The 17,460-nt window shown below is 42.6% G+C and overlaps 1 protein-coding gene across 1 annotated transcript in view; it reads right to left on the bottom strand.

Annotated features, from left to right (window-relative positions):
• INPP4B (inositol polyphosphate-4-phosphatase type II B) overlaps positions 1-12,030 on the bottom strand; it is a 563,351-nt gene extending 551,321 nt beyond the window's left edge. The window contains exon 1 of the mRNA XM_081093135.1: positions 11,774-12,030. The gene's annotated coding sequence lies outside the window, so the exon portion shown is untranslated. The remainder of the gene's footprint in view (positions 1-11,773) is intronic.
• Positions 12,031-17,460: the final 5,430 nt, after the last annotated feature.

Raw genomic sequence — 17,460 nt, 5'->3', positions numbered from 1 at the left:
TCTATGAATGAGAAAGTAAGCAAAAAAAAACAATGGAAGAAATATGACATTCAACTTACTTACACATACATTTTCAACCTCCATATGTGAAAAATAATTTAAAAAGCAATATAGATAACAAATGACAAAGGGGACTGTATCCCTAATATCTAAAGGACACTAACATTCATGGAAAAAACTAAGGTCCCAATATGCAACCAGGCTAAATATATGAATTAATATCTAAAAATGAAGTACAAATTAAAATAGGCATTTCAAAAATGTTCAGCCTTGCCTTATCAAATAATAGAAAACAGTACTTTAAAACCTAGATTTTAAAGTAAAATCAATCTTGATCCAAGACCCAATACTATCACTTAACAGTTGTGTGACCTTGGGAGAGTCACACACCCTCTCAAAAAATGTTTCCTAACCTTTAAAACAAGATGATGATATTGTCCTCCTCTTACAGCTGTTGCAAAGATTAAATGAGATAATAGAGATAAAGGTCTTGTATGATGGATGACCTATAGGAGGTGTTCAATAAACACTATTGTTGTTGATGATGATGATGTTATTGTGTTGTAATAAATTTTTATTATTCAAATTATTATAGTTGTTCCTCTTTTTCCCCCCCATAGCTCCCCTCCAGCCAGTTCCCAACCCACCCCATGCCCTTACCCCCCACCCCACTGTCCTCATCCAAAGGTGTACGATTTTTGTCCAGTCTCTTCCCGCACCCCCTCGAGAATTGTCAGTCCACTCCCTTCTATGCCCCTGCTTCTATTATATTCACCAGTTTACTCTGTTCATCAGATTTTTTTATTCACTTGATCTTTAGATTCACTTGTTGATAAATATGTATTTGTTGTCACTTTGTTGTTCATAATTTTTATCTTTATCTTTTTCTTCTTCTTCCTCTTCTTAAAGAATACCCTTCAGCTTTTCATAAAATACTGGTTTGGTGGTGATGAAGTCCTTTAGCTTTTTCTTATCTGTGAAGCTCTTTATCTGACCTTCAGTTCTGAACGATAGCTTTGCTGGGTAGAGTAATCTTGGTTGTAGGTTCTTGCTATTCATCACTTTGAATATTTCTTGCCACTCCCTTCTGGCCTGCATAGTTTCTGTTGAGAAATCAGCTGACATTCGTATGGGTACTCCTTTGTAGGTAACTATTTTTCTCTTGCTGCTTTTAAGATTCTTTGTGTTTTGCCCTTGGCATTTTAATTATGATGTGTCTTGGTGTGGTCCTCTTTGGATTCCTTTTGTTTGGGGTTCTCTGCGCTTCCTGGACTTGTAAGTCTATTTCTTTCACCAGGTAGGGGAAGTTTTCTGTCATTATTTCTTCAAATAGGTTTTCAATATCGTGCTCTCTCTCTTCTTCTGGCACCCCCATAATTCGATGTTGGTATGCTTAAAGTTGTCCCAGAGGCTCCTTACACTATCTTCATATTTTTCCATTCTTTTTGCTTTTCCAGTTGGATGTTGTTTCTTCGTATTTCAAATCTTTGACTTGATTCTTGGGGTCTTCTAGTCTACTGTTGGATCTCTGTATATTATTCTTTATTTCAGTCAGTGTATGCTTAATTTCTAATTGGTCTTTTTTCATATTCTCGAGGGTCTCACTAAATTTCTTGGAGGTTTCTAGAAGACTCTTGAGTAACCTTATAACCGTGATTTTGAACTCTACATCCAGTCATTTGCTTTCCTCCATTTCTTCCGTTTATGACATGTTTCTTTGTCTCCGCATTTTGGCTGCTTCCCTGTGTTGATAGAGTGGCTTTGTGTGCTAGGTGTCCTATAGGGCCCAGTGGCTCAGCCTCCCTAATTACCTGAGGTGGACACTCTTGGTGCACCCCTTTGTGGGCTGTATGCACAGTCTTGTTGTAGTTAAGTCTTGAATGCTGTTGGTATCACTGGGAGGAATTGACCACCAGGCCAATTGGCTGTGAGGACCAGCTGTGTCTACATTTGGAGAACTACTGTGCTAGAGACACCCTTATGGGTCAGGACTTGCTTCAGTGGGGCTTTGGTGCTCACTGAGTCTGCCCCCTGAGTGTGTCAATTATGGATGTGAAGATTTGTACTCTGGTATGGTCTCACCCTGACCACTGGGTACATTGGCTCTTGGATCTCCATGGAGGTGCAAAGTCAGCCACTGCCTGAGGCCACCCAGCAGGAGCTACAGAGAGATCTTCAGATTCCTCCTCTTTCTTTGGGATTTGGAAGTGACCAGATAAGGCCCAGCTGTGAAGCAATGCAGGCTGCTGTCTAGTCTTAGTCCTTCTTTTGGAAGCTTTGGTGCTCTTTGACCCAGCAGCAGTTTGTTAGGTTTTAGCTTGCAAAAGAGCAGGCCATTCATATGCAAAAGCCTCTGCTTGCAGCTTGGGTGGAGTTGTAAGTTGGGTGGGGTGGGGTCTCAGGGAATCATCAGAACAGAGCAAACAGGTCGACCTCGTTGCGCAACGGTAGCGCCTCTGACTCCAGAACGGAGCAAACAGCAATGGTTGCCAGTCAGCCCCGTGTAGGAACAATGATCGCTGCAGCACCTCTGTGAGAAAGCTGCCCTCATGTTCCTGTCCCAATTCCAGACAGTCCAGTTTCTCCCCGTATGAGTCTGGGTCCCCAGACTCTCACCCAGAACTGGAGTTCAGAGCAACCAGGAGCGTGTATCTCCCTCCCAATTGAAAAAGACAACAGCATACCCAGTTGCCAGCCCGTTTCCGCGCATGCCTCCATACCTTCGCACTTCCATACCTTTGCACCTCCTACGAGTTTCAATGCCCTTTTCTCTTTCCTTCTAGTTGTAGAAGTTCCACTCAGCCAACCTTCTTGTGGTTCTGGATGATATCCGTTTTGTCTTTTAGTTGTAGTTTTGATGTGGTTGTATGAGGCAGCAAGTACAGGTGACTACCTATGCCACCATCTTTGTTCCTCTCTCGATGTTATTGTTTTGACATTGTTACAATTATCTTCACTTTTCCAATTAGCAAACATTTGTAAAAAATAATATCCCTCAATTTTGGTGAGGATGGAGTTATGATTTATATACTTCCAGGGAGAACAAAAATGAGTGCAATGTTTCTTGAAAAAAGGGTTCACACTCTATATTCAGAATACTACTACGAGGAATCACTCCTAAAAAAAACATGAAAAATACAGACAAAGACTATCAGAAATGGGGTCATACAAAAAACATTTATCACAGTGTACTAACAGAAACAAATGCCAAGAATATAAAAATCTAAGTTGAGAAGATGGCTAAACAAATGTAAATGGTTCATATGCCTAACTACCAGAGAGCAACAACAAAAAAGGTTAGAGAAGTGATTACATGCATGGAAAAGAAGTTTTCTTTTTTATTCATGGCTGTAAACTGGAATAGAGTTTAGCATACTACCTTTCACATAGTAGGTGCTCAATCAATATCTAAACTGAATTGAACAACAGAATTCTAAGTGAACAAAATCAGAACTCGTTTTCACACACACACACACACACACACACACACACACACACACACTATAACCTCAACTTTTGTAAAAGAATCATAGGAAATCTTAGAAGGAAATATGATAAAATGCTAACAATATTGTCTTTGGGTGATTTTTTTTCTTCCTCAGACTTTTCTCCCACTTGCCAATTTTTTTTCAATGAAGATTTATTACTTTTATAATTAGGAAAAATGAGTAGGAAAAAAAAAGAATGAAAGAAATCAACTGGAAGCCAACTGGCTCACTTATTTCTCATTACACCATTCTTAGTGTGTACCATTCTTCACTCTCACCCAAAATACAAAACGGGAAATGAGAATGTAAACATGGATAAATTGGGAGGCAGTCTCTAAACCTTAGCCCAGGAAAGAAAACATTATAGTAAGTTTGAAAAAAGTCATAAAACCATGTGTCTAATACTAGGAAAATTATACAGGGACTTTGCTCTTTGTATGATTTTTACAAATAAAAATGTAGTGTGGCATAAATCCTTTAGATACAAATTACTTGTTTTCTCTACAACTGAATTCTCTTATCACATAATTCTATAAAGATTTATACATAGTGGTTACTGTCAATTTTTTGTGAAATCTGAAAATAAAATTCTACTCATTTAAAATTTCAACTCTACACAAAATCTAAAAGGTCTGTTTTAAGAGATGTGCGACATTCTCAAAGGGAAGAACCAAACAAGTTCTCAAATTCCCAAATTCTCAAACACACTCACCAGGAACAATTAGCCCTAAAAAATGAAGTGCCATGTCACCTAGAGCATAAAATCTCCTTCAGGTGTGACAGCTGGACCACTGCCTGGGATCATGCATTGAATGGCCAGTTTTCAAGACTGTGATTTAAGTTCATACCTCAGCAAAATTATAGATTACTACACGATGTGCACCTTTAAGACAGATGGTAAAATCATGACTCACTCCAGCTAAATTCTTATATGCCAAGGGCCTATTATGCCTACAACATCTGTAGAAGTAAAGTTATTTAAGAGAATTGATGGGATCAGGTATGCATACAGTCAATACCTGTTCTAACCTTAAAAGCCTAATGTGGCAATTGGTTTAAAGTAGATACCAACTTCCTAACGTGTTCCAGGTACACTGCTGCACAATTCTGTTGATTAAAAAAATATGACATAGAATGTAAACTGAAATTCAATCCTTAATTATATAAAATCACCATATATTCCAGGAACAGATTCAAGTGCTTAATTTACCTAATGCCAAGATTTTTGACTTTTTAAATGAAATATGTAGTGTTTATACTGTAGTCATTATTTTTAAAACTGCCTTTCATATAAACCTATTTTTGTAAATAACAGCTTCATACGTGTATTTCCTTTGGTATAACTGCTAGGATTTGCTTCCAAAATTTCAGGGAGGAGAAAGTGAGTGGGATAACAAAAATGGCCATAATTTGACAACTATGGAACTGGGCGTGCATTGTACCATTCTATTTTTTTTTATTATTGTGCTTAAATTTTTACATAGTAAAAAGTTCTTGGTAAAGACGTGTATTTCTCAATTAGGCCAATTTAAGTTGGTTAACTTTTCACTTCGTCTCCATTCCCGCAGCAGCCACATTCAGTGAACATGGTTGAAATGCCTACCATACTGATCTTGAGGAAGGTTCCAATAAGGTGTCTAGACAATGCAGAGATCCCATTCTGGTGCACAGATGATGGAATACATTGATTAACTCTACCATAAACCGTAATTTAATCATCCAGCCAAAGACAAGGATGCCTACATCCAGATTAACCAAGAAAACGTAATTTAGATAAATTCAGCTGTCATAATTACCAGAAAATTATAGCGTGATATGGCTAATCCAATTTGGTCATGGTGGTGGCTAGGCCATGACTATCACAGAGCACATTAGGGGATCTGCAGAAGTGTCAGTGAGACTATCTGCACTTTTTTTTCTTTTTTTGCATTGTCCCAAGGGCAATAGAGAAAAAATGAACAATTACAGCTTTCAACTCCTAGAAAAAATTGGCTCAGCCTGTGTAATGACAGGATTAGGATTAAAATGCAAATGGTTGTCCTAACCGGTTTGGCTCAGTGGATAGAGCGTCAGCCTGCCAACTAAAATGCAAATGGTTAATACAATATCAATTGTGGAATGACCATATTTTTTTTCTATCATCTCTTAATTTTCCCTTTCCCTTTCTCTTAACCTAGTCATAATCAGACTTTTGGCACATTTAAGTCAATTTATTCCTAACAATTCCTCAAATAAACAGATCCCGCACAAAAGCAGAATACGTTAACCATTACAATCGAATCTTCAAAGTATGATGAACAACAGCTCTTCTAAATATACTACTAAGGCCGAAACTGGTTTGGCTCAGTGGATAGAGCGTCGGCCTGCGGACTGAAAGGTCCCAGGTTCGATTCCGGTCAAGGGCATGTACCTGGGTTGCGGGCACATCCCCAGTAGGAGATGTGCAGGAGGCAGCTGATCGATGTTTCTCTCTCATCGATGTTTCTAACTCTCTCTCTCTCTCTCCCTTCCTCTCTGTAAAAAATCAATAAAATATATTTAAATATATATATATATTGCTAAGGATTGAGCTGCCTGTTGATCTTAATGTCATTAGCTCACTCATCATATACATAAATTTGGTTTAAAAGAAAAGCTTTAATAATGAATATATTGCAATTAAAATGGCCCAAGGCTGCTGAGCACTGTACACTCCCACCTGGTGCAAACCACCTCTAAGTCCAAATGCACAGTGGACACCTCGTGGAAAGTAGGAATGCTCTGTTTTAAAGCGAATTTATCCAGAAAGATCGGAAACATATTTATTCATAATTGCTTCAATATAAGAAGGCTATTGGAATTACAGAAAAAAAAATTAAAGGGTGATATATTTCAATGCTGGGCATCAACTATGCAACATATTTTGTTAGGAACGTGATGTATGCCGGTGCTCTAAGTGGAATATGTGGTTATCTAGCAAGTTTGGCATATGAAGATGTTAAATAGGATATTAAATAATCACTAATGACACTTCCAAGCTTTCTTGAGAGCATAGCTATAATCTCCCCTCATCTACAGGCTATAATTTCAATTTCAGATGCCACTGGATTTTGTTTTACTTTATTTTCCCAGCAGTGAATAATTTTTGTGTTTTGGTTGTGCTAATCGCTAGAATTCATCTCTGATCTTTTGGCTTTTAGAAAAGTAAATCCCCATGAAAATGAAGTGAGAATCATTTGAAAGAATGGATTAAGGAAAGGATTGACTTTGCTATGGTTAGAAAGTACATTTTATTTGCTTCATTGTAGTCTGCAATGGTAGTTCCCAGCTTGGTCTACTTAATGCACTGTAACTACCTGCTTTAAGAACTAAGGTGAAAGGTGAAAGACTCATATGTCTGTCAATTAAGTTTTTCAAAATGAAAAGTATTAAAAGGATTCCCTTTGCATCGTTTTAAAAGTCACGCTCCCTTTTGAGAAACACAAATATCAGGTTCTCCTTTTAAAAACTTAAAATTTATAAGTAAGTGATATATTTAAAACAACTAATACATAAAAATTTTTATGAAATATATTTTTATTTTGATCTTAGATACTTTTCATTATTGTTGTTATGTCAATAATTCAAAATCAGCATGAGTATCAAGGCTGCCTATACATCCCACAAACTTTTCCATTCCTGGAAATGTGGAAAAATCAAGAACATTATTCAATAATTTCAACATTTGGCCTGTTGTACTGTTTCATTTTAATAACCAGAAGGGCAGGTAAAAATAGATGATAGGCCAAAACCGGTTTGGCTCAGTGGATGGAGCGTCGGCCTGCGGACTGAAGGGTCCCAGGTTCGATTCCGGTCAAGGGCATGGACCTGGGTTGCGGGCACATCCCCAGTTGCGGGGTGTGCAGGAGGCAGCTGATCGATGTTTCTCTTTCATCGATGTTTCTGACTCTCTATCTCTCTCCCTTCCACTCTGTAAAAAATCAATAAAATATATTAAAAAAAATAGATGATAGATAGAAAGATAGATAGAAAGATAGACTGATAGACAAATGGATGAGAAGGAAGGAGGAAAGAAGGAAGGGAGAGAGGGTGAAATGAAGAGAGGGAGGTTGGGTTTGTTTCTCATTTAAGGAAGTGTTGCCTCCATTCCCTTGAATTCATTAATTTAGAAAATTCCCAAAGGAATCTCAGATCAAAGCCATGTGATCTAGAAAACTTCTCAAGATTTCCTTTAATCAGCTTAACCAAATGACTACTGCCAAAGCTATTTCACTTAGTTCTGCTTAGGGCTAATTTGAAGCCCCCACCACACAATTAGGAAATCTAGTTGATATGGCTGCCCAATGCCGAAGACAGAACTTACTCACAATATTGCAATTTAAGAAACTCAGTTTGGAAAACATGATTTACAAACACATATGATATTGAAATCCAACTCTTCACCCTTTGTTGGGATTACATCTATCCTAACAGCTCAATGTTCGGTCAAATTACAAAGTCAGTTGTAAAAAAGTCTAAAGTTGCTACACTCCTATCTATTTCATTGGCTTTACGCTATTTACATCTATAACTAGGTACTTCTAGTAAATAAGATTACAACTGTGCCTTATATAAGAAAAATCTCACTGCAGTTTCAGATATATATATATATATATATATATATATATATATATATATATATATAGCTATAACAATAAAATTTCATAAGCATTTTTAAAATGCTCCCTTTAACATACACAGTAGTAAAAATATATAAAGTAAATGAACAGCCGGCTGGTGTAGCTCAGTGGTTGAGCCTCAACCCATGAACCAAGAGGTCGCTGGTTCAATTCTAGGTGAGGGCACATGCCCAGGTTGCAGGCTCAATCCCCAGTAGGGGGCATGCAAGAGGCAGCCAATCAATGTTTCTCTCTCATTGATGTTTCTATCTCTCTAGCCCTCTCTCTTCCTCTCTCTCTAAAATAAATCAATAAGTCTTGATTCAAATGAAATTGTGCCTGAAGCTCTACAGATTCCTTAAAATGTTCTCACATATCTTAATGTGGTTTGTAGGTACACATGGCATGGAAAGTTTTGGGAAACAAAGGCAATGTGGCTCTTGCACACCAACGTGCAATCACAGCATCACTGGATGTCTTTAAAAATAAATGCTTAGCCGAAACCGGTTTGGCTCAGTGGATAGAGCGTCAGCCTGCAGACTGAAGGGTCCCAGGTTCGATTTCAGTCAAGGGCATGTACCTGGGTTGCGGGCACATCCCCAGTAGGGAGTGTGCAGGAGGCAGCTGATCGATGTTTCTAACTCTCTATCTCTCTCCCTTCCTCTCTGTAAAAAATCAATAAAATATATTTTAAAAAATAATAAAAATAATAAAAATAAATGCTTAAACTGAAATATGTCTAACAACCGCTTTTCTTTAGCCTGAATATGAAAGTGTGTGTATTTATGAGTGTGTCCTAAGGATCTCCATAAACAAGGATTTCTAACGCAACATAAATAAGTAGTAACAAAACGGCCTATGAAGCAGGTTGCCAGGGCTGTAGAACAATGAAGGTACAGAATACAGAAGAAACAGAGAAATACAGCTTTCAACTGACATTAACATTTTAACGTGAGATTATTTAAAACAGCACATTTCTACCTATTAATATCCCCATGGTTACGAAAGACAAGAATGTATTCCATACAGATTATAAAAATCATATTTGTATATGTAATATTAGTACTGGCTGGGGATTGTGCACTGTAAAATAAAAAATGTAATAGATATTCAGTAAGCATTTTACTCACTAATTACGACTTTGTAATTTTTGTAACTTTGTATTCTCAGATGTCAGGTACTTACCTGGAAATTGACATCTATTTGGTTGCTAAGAGAGATGAGATCAGTTTGCACTTTTTTCTCTGTCTTTAGGAGAATTGCCCTCTTGGGTTTTGCTCAAAGTAGAGAAAGTTAACTGTTACCCAAGTGGGGATTGATATTACTTGTACTAAAAGAAAACCCCCAGGTTTCAGAAGAAAAATGAATTACTTTCAATTTGCACAATTTAGAACAAATATCTGGCTTTTCCCTATGCATAATGATTTTCCATCTCACACAACTAAGACATAATAGCATTATTTTATAATCAAATTTTTAACAGATGAGTCTATGTTATGCATATTATGACAAAAAATCTTATGAGAAATGAAGTCCTTCAGTCAATTTGCATCCCCAAAGTAAAGCTCAAACCCAACATTTTAAAAGTATTTTCTGGACGTGTGCTTCTTTAAACAGCGGTGGGGACTAGACTAAACTTGGTCTATCTGGATTTTCTTGTATTTTGTCAAAGCATCAAAAAAGCAAAATGCGGTTATAAATATGTACATCCTAATTGGTCATTAGTTTATCACAAATGTAAATACTGACTTGCCTAACCAAAGAGAATGTTCTCCTAAAGTAAGAGCAGCATTTCAATCAGCACATGTTTCCTAATGACACTGAGCATCCAGACTGTCTTCACATGCACATTTCATAACCTTTCAAGGACGATCTTCTAAATCACATTTTAAAGAATTACGCTGAAAAAGCATTCCATCGCAGGAGCATTGTGTTTTACTACAAGCCCAAGCGATTCCATTTTTATCCCCCAGGGACTTATTACAAAAGCCCTGGATCATTTCTTCTGAATTCATGTCAACGCCTTCCTGGAGTAGATCGCAAAGGAGCACGAGGCAATGCATTTCTTTGTCTCCTGAGACGATGACCACTTGCCCAGTCCTCTTTTTGCTCAACTTCCTGCACACCGTCAACCAGCTGGCCCGTTGGTGAATCCTGGCGCCTTACATTCTGCTTTAGCATTATGTCAAACCAGTGACCACCTCTGTCCAGAACCCATTAAGAAGACTCCTGTTACAAGCAAGGTCTCTGAAATGTAGCTGTACAACTATAACAGGGCTATCGAGTGCCCATCTTGAGGGGAGAAGATGAATTTATCCTGTTTTCTAGGCTTTTACCTATTTTCTAGAGCCACCCCTTTTCAAACAAGTTCTGCCATTCTGAGAGGAAGGAGATACGCAAAATGTAACACCTGGAGTCATAAAATGTAATGACCTCAAGTCACATCCCAGAAAGAGGGAGGAAACCTGTTCCCAGAAGGAAAACAACAGGCAAAGGAGCGAAGCTGCATCACTGAAGCAAGAGGAACTAAAACGCCTCCCGGGTGCTTCCAGTTAAGTTTTTGCAGCGGCAGCAGCAGCACAAACCTAATCAATATGCACAGCCTCACTCTTCTAAAACCTCCTGCCCCCAAACAGAAACAGCCGGTCCCTCTCCATGGGCGGGGGGGAGGGGGGCGAGGAGCGCGGGGGGTAAGGGGGGTGCGCGCAGAAAGCGGGGGGAAGGGGGGTGCGCGCAGAAAGCACACCCAAAGGAGGTGATTTCGGAGGCAAAATAGGTCTTTGTGGCTCCAGCATCCTCTTTTAAGTCCCAGCTACCAGCCCGAAAGTCCGCGCAGGCACCAACCCCTAGCTTCTAGCTAGCCCTCCTCCGGCCTGGGCCTGCCTGCCAGAGGTGCCTGGAGAGCCGGCCGCGCAGTTTTCCAACTCCACCCCGGCCGCCCGCCCCCCGCGGCCTCACTCCAAGGCCCTCGATTTCCAGCCCCTTGGTGGGAGCTCTTTGAGGAAGGGCAAGTGATGCTTGGTGGCTCAGAGCAGACGTGCCTGGCTGCTCTGCTGGAATGAGTTGCTGGGTTGGGGTGGGGGTGGTCACGGAGAGGAAGACCCTGGACTAGGGGCAGCTAAGCCCTCGGTATTAGTGACCCTCACTCCCACCCCCACCCCTGACCCTCGCCTCAATGAAGAGAGGAGGCGGGAGGGCGGGCGGCGGCAGCTTTGCGGCCGGGATGAGATTGAGAGCGAGCCTGAGGCCGCCGCAGGTGCCCCAAAGGGACCGCACAGGTGGGCGCAGCCTGGGAAGGTCAGTGAGGCCAGAGCTGAGAGTTGGCGGGGCCCGGGGTGTGAGGGGGTCGGGGTGACCACGCGCGCTGGCCCGGCCGAGGGGCGCTCGGCGAGAGGGTCATCTCGACGACAGGGTTACCAGCCTCCAAGGAAACACGCACGGCCTCCCCCTTAGGCGGCTGGGCTGGAGGGGCTACCGGGGCTGCCAGACCGAGAAACTTGATGCAAAACACACAGGCTCCCCGCGCCAGGACGTATGCCCGCGCTCGCGGCCCGGCTCCAGCGCCTCCGGGATCACCCACAGTCCTCCCCCCACCCCCCTGCACCCCGCAAAGCCCCAGCGAGCCCTCGGGTCCCCGCGGGTAATTACCTCTCCCGGAGGCGGAGTGGGGGGCGGCAGCAGCAGCAGACACTTTGAGCCCGACTTTCCGGCGTTCCCGGGGAGCGTGTGCGCGCCGAGCAGAGCCGTGACCTGCTATTTATAGAGCGGAGCCGGCTCCCGGGGCTGCGAACCCGGAGGCTGCGGGCGGCGCGGGGCGCGGGGCGCGGGCCGCGGCTTCCAGAGGCTGCGAGGCTCCCGCCACTCCCTCGGGCTCCCGCTCTCGCCGCGCTCCCCGCTCGCTCCCCGCCCGCCCCGCCGCGCGCGCCCCAGCGAAGTTGTCACCGGCGCGGCCGCCTCTCCCGCGGCTCACACGCCCCCTGGCACAGTCGCTACTTTCTCCCCTACCCCCACCCGCCCGGTTCCCTTCCTCCCCGCTGCACGTTCCTAGCGGTCAATGTCACCGGCGGCCGAGAAGAGGCAGCTCGTCCCCCGCTCCCGATGGAGTGGAGTTGGCGCCCCAGCCGCCTGGCCGAAATGACCCAAACACGCTTCCTCCGTGCGCTGACCGCACTCCCCTGGCCCTGTGCTAGGTCCTCCGCGTGCGGGGAAGGGGGCCCGGTCCCGGGTGGGAGAGCCCCGCTGCGGAGTGGCGGCGAGGGGTGACCCGAGACCCCGCTCTGCGGCCGGGGCGGGGAAAACCACGGGGTTCTGTGCCGGGCGGGAGGAGGGCACAGGCGGCGTTAGACCCGGAGGGGGTTGAGGCCGGGGTGGAGGGGAGCGATGACCCCAGTTCCTCGGTCCTCTGCCTGCCACCACCCTGGGACACGTCTCCCAGCCGCTCCTTCTCCGCGGGGATAAGTCTGGAGGGAAAGACCTGGCGCCGGCTCAGCGCAGCCCACGGCCACCCACCGCCATCCCCAGGTCCCGGCTGCTGACTGGGGCCCAGCCAATCCCAACAAGCGTGTGCGCCTTTGGCAGCCCGAGTGCGTGGGACAAATTGCACCCTGCGTGTTTAGAGTGTCAGGAAAACGGGGTACGTAATCACACAGTCTGAATGGAGGCTCAAACTCCCCCACTTCCTCGCAAACAGCCCACAGAGGAAGGCAAGCAGCCTGATTATTCCCGGCTCTAGGGTGTGGGGCAAATGAGCGTCCCCATCTGCGCCTTACAGGTGCCACCTGGCGGTTCTCTTGGAGAGGTTTTAACTGGGCGGCTCAAAGATCATGCAGGGCGCCAGTCCACACAGGCACCCTCAGCCTTTCCCTCCCTAAGGGCTTCTGGAAATTCATATTTTAAATAAAGGGGTGATCTTGCTAGTAGACACGGGCTACCTTTGCCAGGCAGAGAGATTGGAATCTCCAAATGAGGATGGTGAAGTCGATTTGGGTTAAGTCTGTATTGACAGTTACCAAAATAGGAAGCTGTAGCTGTCCCCAGCTGTCACCCCTGCTGTCACTTCCTGGATCTAGGCATCCATTCCCTCCAAACATCTAACTGCCACCAGGTTAGAAGCTTTATCAATGAGGGCAGAGACTTTGGTGTTTTTTTTGTTGTTTTCCCCTCAGTCTTCCTCAGAGATTGGAACAATGCCTAACATGCTGTAGTTGCCATAAATGTTTATAGAACGAATTAACAAACACTATGGGCCGGTGACTGTGCTTGTCCCATTTTCTCCCCTAGTTCCTGAAGCCCTTCTTTTTCCTTCTCTTCGGGCTGTTTCTGCTGTGCTCAGCCACCATCGCAGGTGAGCTACATGGAGAGAAGGAGGGTGAGTGACAAACAGTCCCTGCAGGACTGTGGGCAGATGGCTCCAACTTGAGAAGCCCCTTGGGCAGATGTCTCCTCCATGGGGCAGGGCTGATGTACCCATTTTGGAAAAACACCCATAAAACTTGGGGCTTGAAACAATGGATAAATCCTGTTTGTAGAAGTCTATCAAGATTATACAACTTTCTCATTGGGCAAGACTTTCAGAAGTTATATTTATTTTATTGATTTCAAAAAGGAAGGGAGATAGAGAAACATCAATGATGAGAGAGAATCACTGATCAGCTCCCTCCTGCACACCCCACACTGGGTATTAAGCCCTCAACCAGGCATGTGCCCTAACCAGGAATTGAACCATGACCTCCTGGTTCATAGGTTGACACTCAACCACAGAGCCACGCTGGCTGGGCTGTTTCAGCCTTTTCTTAAAAATATAAGATTGAAAGAATATTAGAACATCACAGCCCTAGCTGGTTTGGCTCAGTGGATAGAGCCTCGGCTTGAGGACTAAAGAGTTCCATTCCAGTCAAGGGCACATGCCCGGGTTTCAGGCTCGATCCCCAGTAGGGGGTGTGCGGAAGGTAGCCAATCAATGATTCTCTCTCATCATTGATGTTTCTATCTCTCTCTCCCTCTCCCTTCCTCTCTGAAATCAATAAAAGTATATTTTAAAATTAATTTTAAAAATTGTGGGGTTTTTTTAAGAGAATATCACGGTGCCAGACCTTTGTCACTATATTGAAAAGTTGTTTAGCATATCTGTCCTCTTTGTGTGAGTGTGTGTGTGTGTGTGTGTTTATAAAGACTGCCACAGTGCTGTAATAAGCCATTTCTTCTAAAAGACAGAGGTATAAAAGATACAGCTACTGTCCTAACACTCAACATGAGATACCCAGAAAACCCCCTTAAAATTAAAATCCAGACATCATGCTGATCAAGACCTTTTCTAGGGATGCTGAGGAAAATGTGATGTGCCTATGTGTATCATCTAGGAAGTTTAAATTCGGGAGGTGGTGGTGAATAAGAGGGAGGGAAGGATATGAATCAGATGCATGTACCGCATGGTATTTTAAAAATCCATCTATCACCTGGTGTTTACCTTTTTTTCCTTATTTGGCAGAGTTTTCCTCGAATAAGCCTAGAGGATTCAGATGTTTCAATGGTTTATTAAACTCATTCAGCATCCATTTTTACAAACCTTAAGCTTTTAGTCATGTGTGCCCCCAGCACATAACTCCATTTGCTAAAGAAGGACGAAATATTTTTCATTTCCTTCTGAAATATCTTTGTAGGGCCAGAAGCCAAAGGTGATGCCCACTAGTTACCTTGCTGTCTAAAGCACTAAAATCAAGCCAGGATCTGCAGCACTGGCGTTGCACCCTCCTTGTTAGTGACATAGCTCATACTTTCTCATTGTAGAGTCATTGTTCCTGGAGAGTTTTATTTCAGGTGACAGTGCTATGGCATAAGGAGGTCTCAACATTTTTATGATCCTTCACTACTAAAAATCTCTTCTAAAATATAGCACCAAGTATGACATAGGCACTTCTTTATTCCACAGTTGTTCGTTTATATTAACAGTAACTTTGTAGATCAAGTCATTGCTTTCATCCCAGTTTTTAAGAATTTAATATTGGAAAAATTAAGCTTTGATATGCATACCTTAAGATTACCACTTGCTTGTATATGTGTGTATTCATATGAATGGGAGATGTTCTTAGTAAACTGAAGAAAGAGGGAGGAATTATTGTATAGGTACCTACCTGGCTGTCCCTAGAATTCAAGAACAGGAATGCAGCTGGGTATCGGTGACAACTTGAAGACAGGGACATGCCATTGGACTTTATCTCTCCCTTTCCCCACTACAATCACTGCTCTGTCCTTTCTCTCTCCCACCTCTTGCCCTCACTCTCGCTCACTCCCATACAGACTGTCTGCTTCTCTACTGTGCATTGAGTTGCATGGTTACTAACAGCACAGCTCTTGAACTTCATAATCTATGGGCCAGTTCCAAATTTTCAAAGATACCAGAGCTGTCGAACGTCTGTCCAGACAACCAGGAAATGGAAATGAAGCTGTATTCTCATAGCAGCTCCTGTCATAAGCAGGTGGGTAGTGGTAGTACACTGAGGCAGGGGGGAAGGGATAAAAATGCCCAGAATGTGGGGAGGAGGATAGGTCATTCCTGACCACTAGTGTCTCCTAATCCTTGTTCTGTGAATACCAGTACGAAAGGCAGAGGGGAAGGGAGGAGAAACCTAAGGAGCGATGATGTCTGTGTGTGTGAGCCCAGGTGCATGTTTAAATGAGGTCTGAGGTAGAATGCCCCTGGCTGAGGGTGGTGCCCTGAGATGTCTTGTCCCAGCCCAAGTAACAAGATGATTTTCTGATCTCTCAGCATGGGACTGGATGAGCATGAAGAAGGAATCAAGTATTTCACAGTTTATTTTAGCTTCATTTTTCATGGCAAACTAAATAAGAGATTTTTTTAAGGTAAGGAAATGAGGGTGATACCATTTATATTTATTGAAGATAAACATTCTGTTCTCATTTACATAATAGTTACATGTCTAAAATGTATATAAATTATATATTTGAAAGTGAATCATTTTCTAAAATAATAGGGTTGTGAATCTTAACATTTTTGTAGTCATCAACCCTTTGAGAATTTGAAGAGAGCTATGGACTCTCCCCAGAAAAAAATATACGAGCAGATGCACATACATTTATGGTAGGATAATATATATGACATATTTACTTCAGATCTGGAACTTCAACATCATGTTTCTTTTGTCTTCTCAAATCACCCCCACTTGAGCAAGTGGAACAAGGACTATAGATTCTTGAACAAAAGATTCAAAATGCTAAGTAGGTTAAAGCCAAAACTTTGGTGGGAGCAGAGGTGCCGGAGCATATGTGAACCTGGGGAACGGGTTTCCTCCTACCACCCCTGCCCAGAATGAGACATAAATGAACTATGGGTAAGAAGACAAAGCCCTTAGAAGTACAGGAGAAAATTGCAATGTCAGGAAGGATGTTGTATTTGTTTGCTAGGACTATCAGAACAAAATACCATAGACTGGCTGGCATAAACCAGAAATGTATTCCTCACAGTTCTAGAGACTGGACGTCCTTTATCTACAACTCAAAATTTGTCCCAGAGCTATTTGTCAACACCTGTGAAAACTAACACACTTCTGAAGAATCTGGCTAACGTCTGTGCCATGGAAGAAGAAATTTTTCCAGAGAGCTTGGAATGGGAACTCTCACAAACCCACTTCCTCTAACTCCCCATTTATCTTTCCAGTTCTCTTTCCTAATCAATCTAACAAGCATTCATTGAGTACCTACTATTTACCAGGAATTGTGCTGAAATCTGGGAATAAAAAGGTGAAGGCAGCATTAACTTTATCTTCAGAGAGCACATCATTTAGAGTTGATTTTCCTAAACATATCATTTATTATTTAGTTACTACTCAATTTACTTCAACATTACATTTAATGAATGTCTAGAACACACAAGGTATAGGGGTGTGGCAACAGAGGGATACGCATGTAATTTAGTTGACGGCATTAGACAAGTATACAAACAGGTACAAAACAAAGAGAGAGATTAAGGGATAGTGCCATGAAAATTAGGAGACAGGAGAAATCAAACCTAATGTGAAGGATCAGAAAAAATCTTCATGAAGGAGGTGATATTTTATATTGAGGGATTTCAGGGGACATACTGGCACAAATTTCACATGGAGGCATTTCAGCACAGAGATGAGTGAGATCTGCCTGGTGAAAACTCATCCTTCAGGTCTGATTCAAACATCACCTACCATCTATTCAGTCCTCTTTTGTGCTTCCCCAGTATTGTGAACCTGGCTCAGTTATACCACTTACTGTATTGGATCTGTTTACTCTTGTGTCTCCTTCTTTGGGTCACAGAATCCTCCTGAGCTTTACTTAGTTTTGTGTAA

The sequence above is a fragment of the Myotis nattereri genome, assembly GCF_964212035.1.
Source record: "Myotis nattereri genome assembly, chromosome: 5".
In the NCBI taxonomy this organism is placed as follows: domain Eukaryota; kingdom Metazoa; phylum Chordata; class Mammalia; order Chiroptera; family Vespertilionidae; genus Myotis; species Myotis nattereri.
Note: the sequence above shows the minus strand (reverse complement) of the source record. Positions and strands in the feature narration are given on the sequence as shown.